The sequence below is a fragment of the Hirundo rustica genome, chromosome 1, assembly GCF_015227805.2.
Source record: "Hirundo rustica isolate bHirRus1 chromosome 1, bHirRus1.pri.v3, whole genome shotgun sequence".
Taxonomy (NCBI): domain Eukaryota; kingdom Metazoa; phylum Chordata; class Aves; order Passeriformes; family Hirundinidae; genus Hirundo; species Hirundo rustica.
In genome coordinates, this window is record NC_053450.1 from 67246289 (window position 1) to 67259152 (window position 12864).

Here is a 12864-nt window from a genome sequence, read left to right on the forward strand (position 1 = left end):
GTCTCCTTTTTAACATGGTGCAAACACTGGATGTCTAAGGAAATGGAAACTCCTCTCAAACAAATGGCCCAGTCTCAAAATACTGTTTGTATGTATCCCCATTTTAGAAACCATATTTTCACCTGACTCACAGGGAAGTCTGCTGCATTTTCACTGTAGATGGAATCAAGATAGGCAGCTTCACAAACCTCATCAAAGTTTTGCCTAGCAGGCAGACCAAGCCTATCACTAAACACAGAAAATACTTTTGGAAAGGAGTAAAAACACTGTGAGGTGAGGCACTGGAACAGGTTGCCCAGAGAAGCTGTAGATGCCCCATCTCTGGAAGTGTTTGAGGCCAGGGCTGATGAAGCCCTGAACAACCTGATCTAGTGGAAGGTGTTTCTGCCCATGGTTAGGGAGTTGGAACTAGATGATATTTAAGGTCCTTTTCCAACCCAACCCACTCTTTGGTATCTTCTGGTTTTTGTGCTTGCGCTGACATTGCACACCGAAAATAGCTGATGGTCCCTGCCTGGCTCTTTGGCCCCCTGCAAAGCTCCAGCAGCCTTCCTGCAAGCTGTTGCTTTAAACCTAGAGAAAAACGAGCAGCTGCAGCCTTTTGGGCTTATTTGGTAACAGCTGTTGCTTGCCCGTGTGCTCTCTCTCTCATTTTGCAAGTATTCCTGTCCTTTTTTCCCCTGTGGGCTCCTTTCCTCTTTCATTTTAACGTCCTCTGTGATTTAAGGGAATTGGTCACGAGAAAGGTTTGGTGGAGGATGCAGAAACTTTCTTTCCAGTACCCATATGTGACAGTGTGCTGGGAAACCTTCACAAAGCCCTTCAGCCCTGTCAGAAGGTAAGGATTTGTAAAGCATCAAGTACCACTATGCTTCTCTGCTTTATCTTCCTCCCCGCTGTGCATGCATTGGGTTCACTGGTATGAAGGTGGGCCCATCCCAGCAAAGCCTTCTTCCCGCAGAGCAACCATCTCTAGTGGAAGGTGTCTCTGCCTATGGCAGGGGGATGGAACTAGATAATCTTAAGGGTTCTTTCCTTCTGTGATTTCTCCTCTCTTTCCTGACAGCCCCATGTGTAGACAACCCCCAGCACAGCCATGCCAGTGCCAGCTCAGGGGAAATCTCTGCACTGACAGAAGGTTGTTCAGTAGTTCCTTTCCTTGCCAAGCCCCAAACTGTGCCAGTCACTGGTGGAAGCTAAGATTTGAAATGCTTTTCCTCTCTTTCTGCCAACAGAACATATGAGATGGTTGTACTCTTTGTGATATTTTAGTAGTTATCAAACATGTGCATGCTGTAAGAAAAATCCTACATGGAAATGAGATGGTGTGCAATGTATGCCTTCCTTTAGAACACCTTTTAAATTATTTTCTTTTTTTTTATTTTTAAGAAGCCTGTGGAACTGGAGCATAACAGAGGAAGACAGGGCAAGCTAAGAAGCAGCAACTGAAAGGAAAATCTTCAAGTTTGTGGCTATCAGAGCAAAAGGCAAAAAGGTAGGATTGCATCCACGTTCATCTTTTACCCACTTGCGTTGACTGTAATGGGACTGCTGGCTCTGTGCCCCTGCCTGTTGGACCCTCACTTTCTAAAGGTGGAAGGGGACATTAAAAGACTACAGAAGTTCAGGGAGATGGAAGCCAGACTCCGACAGACTTTAGCAGACTTGTATTTCAAATGGTCTGGCTCCAGGAAAGCAGGCAAGGGCTTGCAGCGCTCTGCATAGGAGTTGGCCCTCTCCAACCCTGTGTCACTGTCCCTTTGAGACCCAGCCCAACTGCACCACCAACTCACGTACAAATACATGAAAAAGAGCAAACCCTGCATTTTTTTTGCTGAAGCAGCTACCTGCTTAGTGTTCAAAACAGTGGCTTTATTTCCATAATGTTAGATGGCAGCATCATAACCTTTAACAGCGCATGAATCAAAAGTTGTCAGCTTTTCCTCTTCTGCCATGAGCCTTGTGATTCTTGCCGTGTGCTTTGTTTTCTTGTGGTTCGCCCAAGCTTGCTTGCAAATTTTTCCGGTTTAGAAATGTCCATAATTTCCTGTGGTCTTTAACAAGAGAGGAATGCCAGCCAAGGCAGGCAGCCGCTCCACACAGCTCTTTGCTCGTACACACTGAGGTTGCTCTCAGTAAACAAGGCCACTGCCTCTCCCTCTCTTGAAGCAAACTGCAACAAGACTCCGCTTTGTGCCCTTGTCCTGGCAGGAGGGGGTAACTGGGAGGCTGGAGGGGAAAACTGGCTTGAAAATGTCAAAAAACAAACCAATCCCAAACCCCAAACAACCAAAAAGAACTCCACAACTTTTTTTTTTACCAGTTGTCAAAAAAAAGTCTTGTATACTTACGTGGAAATTCTCCTATTACTGTTATTATTTCAGCTTGTAGTTGGCCATGGGAACATTTCCAAAGAAACCAGTACTCTGGGAAACCTTTTGTTTTCCAGAAGGGCTGTTATTCAAAAGCAATTAACATAAAACCATTTAAGTTGTCTAACTTCAGAGACAGAAAAATGGAGGAAGGAAATGTGAGACTCGTGTGTGTGTGCGCATGCAGGAGGGAATACCGCAGTCTGCGGTAATGCAAGAGGCAGGAGGAGGAGACAAGAGCACTTGGGTCAGCACGGGGATGGGTGCAATTGCCAAGAGGGGTGGGATGGTGAGACCCCACACCTGTGGGATGAAGGAGCTGCGAGGTCAGCTGGGAACTGCTGTGACTTTGGAGGTCAGCACAAGCCAAGGAGAGGTGTGGGGCCTGGGGAAACAGGAGTCCCAGGAGCGAGAGTAGAGATTCCCAACTGTCTCTCCATTCTTTGGGCCTGGTACGAAATGTGAATTCTGTGTTTTGGCAGCTTTGAGTGCCCGTTGTCATGAGGTGCAGCTGTGTTTTTGAGAGCAGGCTTGTGCTCAGCAGCTCAGGGCAGCGCCCCCAAACCCCCTTGATTCCCACCGACGATGCTTGGTGAAGGCACTAACGGCAGGAGTGTTGAGGGTTTTATTTTACACTTATACTGTGCAAGTTTCCTCTACCATTCCTCCAGTGGGTTTTGAACCAGCTGGCTGATTTCAGCCTCACTTGAGAGGGCAGAGGGTCACTAGATGTTAAAGTACGGTCTGCTTGTGTGGAAATGGAGTTCAATCAGAGGGAGTTTCCAGGTGCCCCAAGGCAGATCTCCCTGCCTTTTTCAAAAGACCACAACTATTTTAAAGTGTGAACTGCACCATATGCAGCCTGAAGTAAGGTGTTTTCTCTTGCAAAGGGGTGCCATAGCTGTAAATGTACAGATTATCTTTTTAGGCCTTTTGATGCTTCTATCAGTTTTTCCTCCTCTTGTGTTACCTCATCCCTGACCCTGCTCACGTCAGCATGTGTCAGTCTCAGCCAGACAGAAATATGGAGATTTCAGTCCTCCTCAAGGGGCACCCAGCAGGCTTGGGAGTCAGCCAGACGCATCAGGGAGGAGACCCATGGAAAGAAGCAGCAGTATTATTGGGAAGGCTGAGCCCACTGTGACTGGGAGGCATGAACTGGGGTTGCTGGGGTAGAATGGAAGGATGCAGGAGCGGATGAAATATCCCAAACTACCTAGGATTCCTGAGATCAGTGACACTCAGAAGAGCCTACCTGTGCTCCAGAGGCACATTCAAAACAGAAATCCACAAAGACCTTTGATAAATAAAAGTCTGAAATGCAAAAGCTTGTTCTAAACTAAACAGTGGTCTCACACTCTGAAAACCCCAGAGAAGTGGGGCAAAAAGCATTGCATAAAAAGGCAAAAGGCATGTGAACAACAGGGCCTGCAGAGCAAAAACTTGGTTCAAAAAAGGTTCAGGGCCTTTGCATGTGGTGCCAGTGAAAGGAGAAGAGGTGTCTGGGACCCCCTTCTCCTGCCACAGAGCGAGGTTTTGCAGGATTTCAGGCCAATGTTTGTGTGCTGGTGTTTTCTTGGAAGTCTTTCCCTGACATTCACAGGGCAGAAAAACTTTTAATAGATCGTCGGTAGCTGGTACAACAGCGTGCCCCCACTTCCATCCTTTTGTCTGTTTCAAGATCAAATTTTTATTGAAACAAGATGTTGCAGACAGGATAAGTATCTATAAATAGGTTCTAAACTGTCACCTTAAGAGAAATGTATGTGACCCAGTTCAAACACCAATATGAAGAAAGAAAAATTGTTAAACACATAGTCCCATTAGACACAGGAAGGTCCCCTTGTAGAATGTTTTAATCTTTGGAAGATACTTATTTATGCTGGTTCCAGCAAATGATAATGTATTTTCTGCTTTGGTGCCCAGGAAATGCATTTTGATAATAGATTCCATTCACATCACACATTGTATTGTCACTGAATTTATGGCACAGATAATACGCATGCTTACTAGTTTCTCCTTCTTTCACAATTTTCAAAGAGTTTAATTTATGTATTCTATTACTTGAAAGGCAGAAGAGATCTGGTTTGGTTTTTTAACCAAATCCTCATTTGAAATATGTAATTTTTGATGATATAATATTCTAGGTTGACCAAATGAGGAAGCATTTAGAACATTGTAAAGGTTGTGAAACCCACATAGGATGTTTAAATTTCCATTTTAATTTATATAACACAGTATTTAAGTCATCTGGCCCCCGGAAGATTACCTGTATAAGTAGCAAAGGCAGACAGGGTTCAGCTTTTGTTATTCAATCTCTTTTCAACATATGAAATGCTTTTCCAACAGCTGGTTATGTAAAGCAAGGTTTATTGAGGTTATATTTTTCAGTACTTGACTCTCGGCGCTGCATATTTCTCATTTGTTATTTGCCTCACTTTTTGAAGGGTTGTATGTATCAACCTTACAGCTGAAGTTCTGCAGCAGCCTGTGTATTTTGAGGAAAATATTTATTTGAAGCATAAATATATTTTCACGATAAAAAAAATACAAAGCTAAGGGTGGCTTATATCTTAAGTATGCTTGTGCAAGTTTAAATAAATGAAACATGGACTTTTAAACTTTATCCATAGTCACTGAGCTTGATGCAGTGTTACTATAAATAGTCAGCACTCAGAGCCAGCTACCATTTAAACACCAGTAGCAACAATACTGTGTTTCTAGAGGTTTTATCAAAATGAACTGCTCCATATCTGTTCTGTGAAGCTGTGGAAAACCATCCTATACAGCAATGCTGGCTGCTTGCAAACACACTGCAGAAATATTCACATCTTTTTATACCAGACAATGTTCTGGTTGGAAAAAATTTCTTCACTGAAAAGAGTGATTAAGTATCGGAACAGGCTCCCCAGGGAAATGGTGGAGTCCCTGGAGGTATTCAATAAACAAGGAGCTGTGGCACTTTTTGATGTAGTTTAGGGAGCATGTGGTGTTCAGTCGAAGGCTGGACTTTATGATCTTGGTGATCTTTTCCAACCTTAATGATTCTGTGATTCAATGTAATTGCTTGAAAGCAAAGTAGTTACCACTTCAAGGTTAATAAACATCACCAGTTGTTACCCTGGTTTTCCTGAGTTTCTTTATTAGCCTTCTGATTTTCATAAATGGAGTCAGATCTTTTAGTTACTGTACAATATTAAGAGCAGTTTTCTACCTTTCTCACAGATGTAATATAAACAAATCCTTTGTTTTTCATTCTCTGTCCTTTGTTTGCATATTTCTAACCTGAAAACAATTGTAACTGACAATTGGTCTGGCCACTGAGGCTGAGGGGTAGAAACCCCAAAAAGCCAATCTTCTGCTAGACCCACAAATGTATAAAAAGTAAAAATAAACAAAGGGGTTTCTTCTTCTTCTCTCGGCTCTTTCAGCTGGGAGCTGGATCAGAAGAACCTCTGCGAAAATCTCTTGTCTGCATGTGACTGCTTTGTGTGCCACGGTGACAACCAGTCATAAATGCAGGCTTACAGGCCTTAACAATCAAAGTGCAGGTGTCTCTTTGTTTGGGGTTTGTTTGGTTTATTGCTGGTTTTTTTGTTGTTGTTGGGGTTTTTTTTGCGGGGGGAGTGTTTTGTTGTTTTGTTTTGCTTTTGCTTTTGTTAATTTGACTGGTAGATTTAGAAATAACGCCCTAATATTAGAAGCTGTGAGTTTTAGTGTCCTAGGCAGTCTCTAGAAGGAGAAGTCACAGAGCTTGCATTATAAGATGAAATATAAAGTTGCCTCCAGCCACAGACAGCAAACAGTTTGTTTTGATACGGTCTTTGGGACAGGCTGACAGTTTATTTCATTGACTTTGCTCTTGCTTGAATTTGGGTGTTAATCTTGTTATCTAATGGATAGATCTTAGGATGTGTTTTAAAACTGCCTGAATAGCAGGGTTCACAAAGGCAGGATAAAGAGATGGGTGGTAGAGGAGAGAGAGAGGTCCTCTGCCTACAAGCACGTGGTATGTCTCCTCTCCTCCAAGCATTAAACACACATTCTTTAGCAGAAAAACACAGAAGACAGAAATCTCAGGAGACAACAGTCTGCCCCTGTTTGACTTTCTCACCAGTTTGGAGACTTCTCTCTGGACACCACATCAAAGGGCTTCAATTGCTTCCAGCTCAGCATTGTTCTTTGGGGTGACAAAAAGTCAATGAGAAAAGAGAACTTCGAGCTAGGTGAAGTTCCCAGCAGCCAATAATGCCCTTGGGATCCTGGACCCTCTTATGCCCCTTACGCACCTGAAGTTCTGTACTTAGCCAGCCACACCATGATATAAAGCAGATGACCCCAATCAGAGAACCAGTAAATATATAAAGCAGTTCGAAGTATGTGCCACATGAAAGTTGCCATTTATATTTCAATATTTCAAAGCAGTAAATTCACCTTTTGCAATAAAAAATTCGAGGTGTACATGTACAAGGAAGGACCTGGAGTAGATGTCTCGAGTAAAACATCATCTTGGAAGGTGTATCTGCATGCAGAGAAGAACGTGTGTGTTTTCAAATCTGAACTGCGTGTGTCCAGCATTATATGAGGTAAATTCTTTTGCAAGAGGAGAGAAGACTGCTGAATTATCTAAAATTTACTCTCTCCCTACATGTCCTTTCAGAGCCTTTTAAAATTTTCCATAGTCCTGGACTCTATGACAATCTAGGCAGGGAATAGAAACCGTATTGTTTAGCACCGGTGACCAGTCACAGAGCATATTTGAAGCCTGAACAAAAATGCTTGGAGGTATCGATACGATTCAGCAACCCATAGGCCAGAAAATTATTTTATTGAACCTCTTTACCACATGGTTATAAAAAAAGACTGTAAAAAATGCTATCCATTTGTGGTCAGAAGTATCAAGTACAACAAATTACACTTACTGAATACTTCAGTTACTGTACTTGGCAGTGAATTTGCTTTAACTCCGGGAGAGCATGAAATCTTTAGAAGAGATGTGAACCAGTTGTGCAATACTAGACTTTTTGCTCCTCGGGCCGTAGTCCTGCTCCCAATTCCATATTCACTGTGCCTATCAAGAGATGCATTCTGTTAAGAAAACAGAAAATTCTAGCAGTTCCTAACTACAGAAGGCAGCACAACAGCTAAGATATTTGGGATGAAACCACCATGAGACAACTGCAGTTCCAGCAGGATTTGGCTCAAGGATCATGTGGGAAGCCTTTCCCCTGCCAGACCAGTGATGAAAAAGAGACGGGGGTAAGGGGCACACAAGTTCCAAGTTGTGAATCACCCCTCGTGCTGGCCAAACCCTGCAGACGGAAATAGGAAGGAAGTGACCACTGAGGCTGAGCTCTGCAACCTTACTTTACCCAGTCCCCACTTGGAAGAACTGTGCTTTGTTTCCCTTTCTGAAATATGCCTTTTCGTACAGCATTTGCCATCATTAATTGGAGCATCTCTCTCCTGCATCCTAATCAAACAGTGCTGGCAAAGAAGAATCAGTATTATGAGCAAGGTCTGACATGTGCTGGCCAATTCAAGCCACAAATTGCTTGCCTCAGGCCTGGCAGGTAGGGGTCTCCATTCAGTTTTATTCAGAATAAAATTATTAACAGTAATTAAGCATGTCTAGACCATCCAGAAAAGGAAAGAGCCCCTGTTGCTGAAAGGGTGAGCTTAACTCTCAATTTCTGTTTCTCCCTCAAATACATTTAGAACACTGACACAATCTCCTACGGGAGGAAAATACCACCAGGTAAAAGATAGCAGCAAACACGTTAAAATCGGTGCTACACCAAAAATCAAGAAGAGGTGAAGAACAGCTGAGAAACCGTTCGAAGTCAAAACTGCACGCATCCAGAGGTGCCCCACGTCTTAGCAAGTATCTCCTTCAGTCAGGGAGTTCCTGCTTCAGGGCACAGGCATGCCGCGCCAGACCCAAATGTCCCACAACAGAAGTCAGCAGGGAGGAGTGGGATTTGGGCCAAACCTGCAGTGGAAATGTACGTCAGCCACAAAGCGGCTTCCAAGTCTGGGCTGTAATGTTGCCCAAGAGTAGTACAGAAATGAGGTTTTGCTACAAAAAGATGTTGCTGGGGGCCTGGGCTGATTCATCAAGAAAAGGCAGTGAGCTTCACTAGAATTTAATTCCAACAAAGGGGTCTGCTTTTCACCGCGTTTCCCGATCCCTAGAGAAACAACAGCGGAAGAGCAGGAGCCTTTGCAGCAAGAGACGGAGTCACCTGTGCGTATGCGCGTCCCCGCGCCCGTGTCCGAGCCGAGCCGCTCGCTTCCCTTCCCGGAGCGCCGGCCCGGCGGGAATGTCGCGGCGTGCCGCCGCCCGGAGCGCCGCCCTGCCCGGCCGGGCTGCGGGCGCTGTCCCGGCGCTCGGCGCTGCCGGCGCTCCTGCGCTCCTCCCGCGCCGGGAGACGCACGGAAGCGGGGGAAGGGACGGGTTTTCCCCGGAAACTTATCTGTCTGGCAGATAGTCGGCCCAGCCGTCCGTGTGTGCTGGGGGGGTTCCCATAGACGCGTTACACCGCTCCATCAGCCCCTGGGCTCCCCAGCTGCTTGGCTGGGAGAGCGCTCGGCGGATAGTCCTGCGTGAGCCTGCTGGAAAAGTTCAAAGGGTATTTTCTCAGTTCTTCCCCCTTCCAGTACCTCTGCCAAGGCAGCAAACCTCTGGTTCCCTTCTCAGAAAATAACTGATGCTTTGCTCCACTAAAACTTGGCCACCGTGGGGAAAAGAAAAGAAAAGAAGAAAGAAAGGAAGAAAGGAAGAAAGGAAGAAAGGAAGAAAGGAAGAAAGGAAGAAAGGAAGAAAGAAAGAAAGAAAGAAAGAAAGAAAGAAAGAAAGAAAGAAAGAAAGAAAGAAAGAAAGAAAGAAAGAAAGAAAAGTTAATACAACAAAATGGCTTTTCTGTAGAAAAAGATATCTTGCAGATTGGATGACAGTCGTGTTTCTTTCCTTCTTCTGTTTTTCTCCCTCCTAGCCATGCACATACATTTCTTCTGTGGTAAGGTTCCCATCACTGAAGTTTTAGGCAACCTCCAAGAAACAGCGCTGTGCTGGGGCTGGGCTAGGACAGCAGGCTGCAGGCCGGCTTTCTGGGATAGAAGCATTCCCCCTGTATGGAGAGGGAGGAGAGAGGGACAACACGCCCCTCCACTTTTCTTGTCAGCGTGTGGTTTGGATAACGATAAGGCCCACCGAAGAAGTGTCTATGTCTTTTAATCTAAGCTCATCAGTATGATGTGTGTGCAGTATTGGCTTTAGTGAGCTATGGATGGAAGGGAAAAGGTTTTGCAGTGCTTCTTGGCTTAGCCTCAGTTCACCCAGCCTAGCTCCCTGCAGAATAACTTGTTTTAAGGTGGATTTATGAACCAAGATGCCACCCCCTTCTTGCAAAGCTCGGTAGCTGCTTGATTGCTTTTTAGCGTGAGAGTTCAGAAAAACATTCTTAAACCATGTTGTCTCCAGAGGTTTGTGGTGAGAAAACAATGTTAATTTGCCCAGTTTAGAAGCAGAAAGATGAAAAAAGAGTAAAGTACACTGTTCTTTGTTCTAAATACCTGAAATTAGTGTCTTTATTGGAGATAAGTGCCATAAATGACTTTAATATTTTCAGGTTTTTCTCTCATTTTGGAGCAGCGCTGTCCTGCTGCCACAGAACTGCTGCACCACAGAGCACAATCCACTTAGTTCCACTTTTTAATGATCAGTGACTCTACTGTACCTTTCGCATTAGCTGTGCATCCATGATTTATTGTAGTTTCCAAACGAGAGCGTATCATGTCAGCTTCTAGAAAAGCTCAAGCCTGTGTCATGGAAAAACAAGACTTGATTAACAGAGGATGTAGGAAGCCAAAGTAAATACTAGGAATGTGTAAAGCAGTTATGGTGGTATAGATTAAGGGATATGAAGGGACGTGTAAATCCGAGTGCTTGACATGATTGATTCTTATGTCAAAAGGAAAGTCATTGTGTTGTATGTTTTTAGTCGAAAGTCCCTGCAGACAGTGTTGGAGTTGTTTCAATGTCCCACTCAATTAAAAATCTCAAATATTGTGAAGAGTTGGGCTTGCTTTCCCACCTTTCCTGATTCTCAAATATGAAAAGACAAGTAACAAGAGAGGAAATGCTAAACTTTGGAAACTGTGTCCGTCAGCAAAAAGCACTGGTGTGTACATGCAGCCCTTCTTCACTGAACCACATAGCTCGTGTTTAAAAAATATCCCACTGACCCACACAGCTCGTGTTTAAAAAATATCCCACCATGAGAGGTAGATGTGATGGTAGCTGGACCATCTAGAAGGGAGGAGGAGAGCTTTGTGAGCCTATGAGTCTTGCAAAGCCTTTGAGATACTCTTACCCCTCTCACACATTGCAGACAAGCAGGAAAAAACCTGCAAGTTACTTAAATCAGCCACTGAGACACTTCCAGATAGCTTGGTTATGAAAAGAGCATGAATTATAGTATTCTACTCTGTCATTTAAAGATAAATGTTTTACAGCACAAATCCCATTATTATGTGTACATATTAAAATGAAAGATTTTGTTTTGTTTGGTTTTTTTTAGTTTGCTTGGTTGGGGTTATTTTTTTTTTTTTTTTGTTTTGTTTTGTTTTTTGTTTTTTGTTGTTTTTACAGCAATTTTGGGACTTTTAGACATGCTAAGAGGTAGGTCCAAGTTGTGGTTAAATCTGCAGACGATAGTCTTGCTGACCTCAGGATCTTACAAATATTAAAATACATGTCTGGATTTCTCAAAACCCCACAAAACTTAAAAAACATTAGACCCATTTCACCTTTCCCCAGGTAACTGAGATGGCCATAAACTGCTTGAGCGTCCTGGTCCCAGCTAGATTTCTTGTAATAGGCAGTCTCTTGAATAGCTCTTCAGGAATTATATTTTAGCAAACAAAACCAAAGTTTTTGCTTAACTATAATAAAGTTTATCCCCTAGCTTTTGCTTAACTATAATAATCTATTTATAAAGTGCAACCCTATGTCCTTTTTCCAGTCATGTTGTTTATATAATAGGTACCATTAAAAATGTCATGGGGGGGGGGTGGGTTCTGTGTGGACATGTGTATGAAGTTGGAGCAAAGAAAAATAAATCTCCCAGTAAACCCTGTCACTCTTGTTTGTGACTGTGGTCACTGTGCCATCCCCAGCACTGCTTCCTACAGGAGCCTGAGGCCAAGGCTGGAGGTTGGTCCACATGGGCTGCACCGCCCTGGATGTGGGCTGGTCTGGATGAGAATTCTAGAAGAGTCAATTGGAAGTCCTTGCCTTGAGATAAGCCTGAAATGCTCATGCACTACCCTATCAAGTTCCTGGCAAAATCTTTACAATGTGTGTGTTTACAGTTGGGATTTGTACATACATTTGCTCTCAGGGTTTGTAGATATAGTTATGGTGTGACAAATATCCCTATCTAGACAAGTTGGCAGGAAAAGAACAGAATAATACACGAACAGTAAAAGAGCAGAATAAGTGCCCATGTACCTTCTTGAGTGAAGTCTGGAGGGTTTCAGTATGCGCATGCATCTTTTTTTTAATTTACTTAAGATGGTTTAAGTTTCTCAAGTGGTAACTGCAAGCCTTGGGCAGCAGAAACACACTTGCTGAAGTACGCTTATTGGGACAGCTGGGTGGTCCCATGGCAAGCCATTTTTTATTTTCAGGTGAAGCTTCTGGCTTTGGCCCACGCTGGCATTTTGTTTATCCTCTGTAGAAGTCTGTCCTTTTTGGCAACATGGGCCATTAGCTTTCCTCTTTTGGTTTCAGCTTTTCTTCTTGATTTTCACTTGGGAGTTTTCTTCTAGCGGTTCTTTTCTCTTTTCAGCAAGCAGTTTGTGCAGATTGACAGGTGAATTCTACTCATTCTGTATTACCCCCTTCCTTTTATTAAACTGATCGTGTATTTTTCAGTCATTCCTAAGATGAACATCACAGAGTTCTGGTAGTTTGTGAAGGGTTTTGGTTGGTTGCTCGTTGGATTTGTTGAAGCGGGGAGGGGAAATGAGAAATGGGGCAAATCACATCTCCCAGGGAAGGTGCTGCTACTAATTATGCCTTGGAGATTATTTCTTCATGACTAAGATATATTTAGTATTTGATCAAACTCATATGTGCTATTTAGGACAAAAGAAAACCTCTCTTTCTATATGACCCAAAAAGCCCATTGTTACTTCAAACATTCATTTGTAGGGGTTCAGGGAACTGTATTTGTAATTCTTATGAGTCCTAACAGCCCCTGAACCCCTTCCAACAGCTGCCATGCCTGTAGCCCTCCTCTTACCAAAACATTGCCACCTATAGCAATAGAGAGGTGCAAAGGAGTCCTTTTAGGACACTTCTTACTGCTGGAATCTGGTTGTCTTTTGAGAACTCCTTAGAAATGTGTGCTGTAGGACAGGATTTTTAACCTTATCCATGTCCTATCCATATCAAGTTGCAAAAGCAGGAGGTAGATGCTAGTGC

General features: G+C 43.5%; 1 long non-coding RNA gene across 2 annotated transcripts; it reads left to right on the forward strand.

The window, feature by feature from the left end:
• The first annotated feature begins 698 nt into the window (after window positions 1–698).
• Window positions 699–8437, forward strand: LOC120748627 (uncharacterized). 2 transcript variants are annotated; one of them, XR_005699402.1, is made up of 3 exons: window positions 699–838; window positions 1390–1495; window positions 6424–8437. It is a non-coding gene; the product is annotated as an uncharacterized LOC120748627 (long non-coding RNA). The 2 variants fall into 2 exon arrangements; XR_005699403.1 differs by having other exon boundaries at window positions 6490–8437.
• Window positions 8438–12864: the final 4427 nt, after the last annotated feature.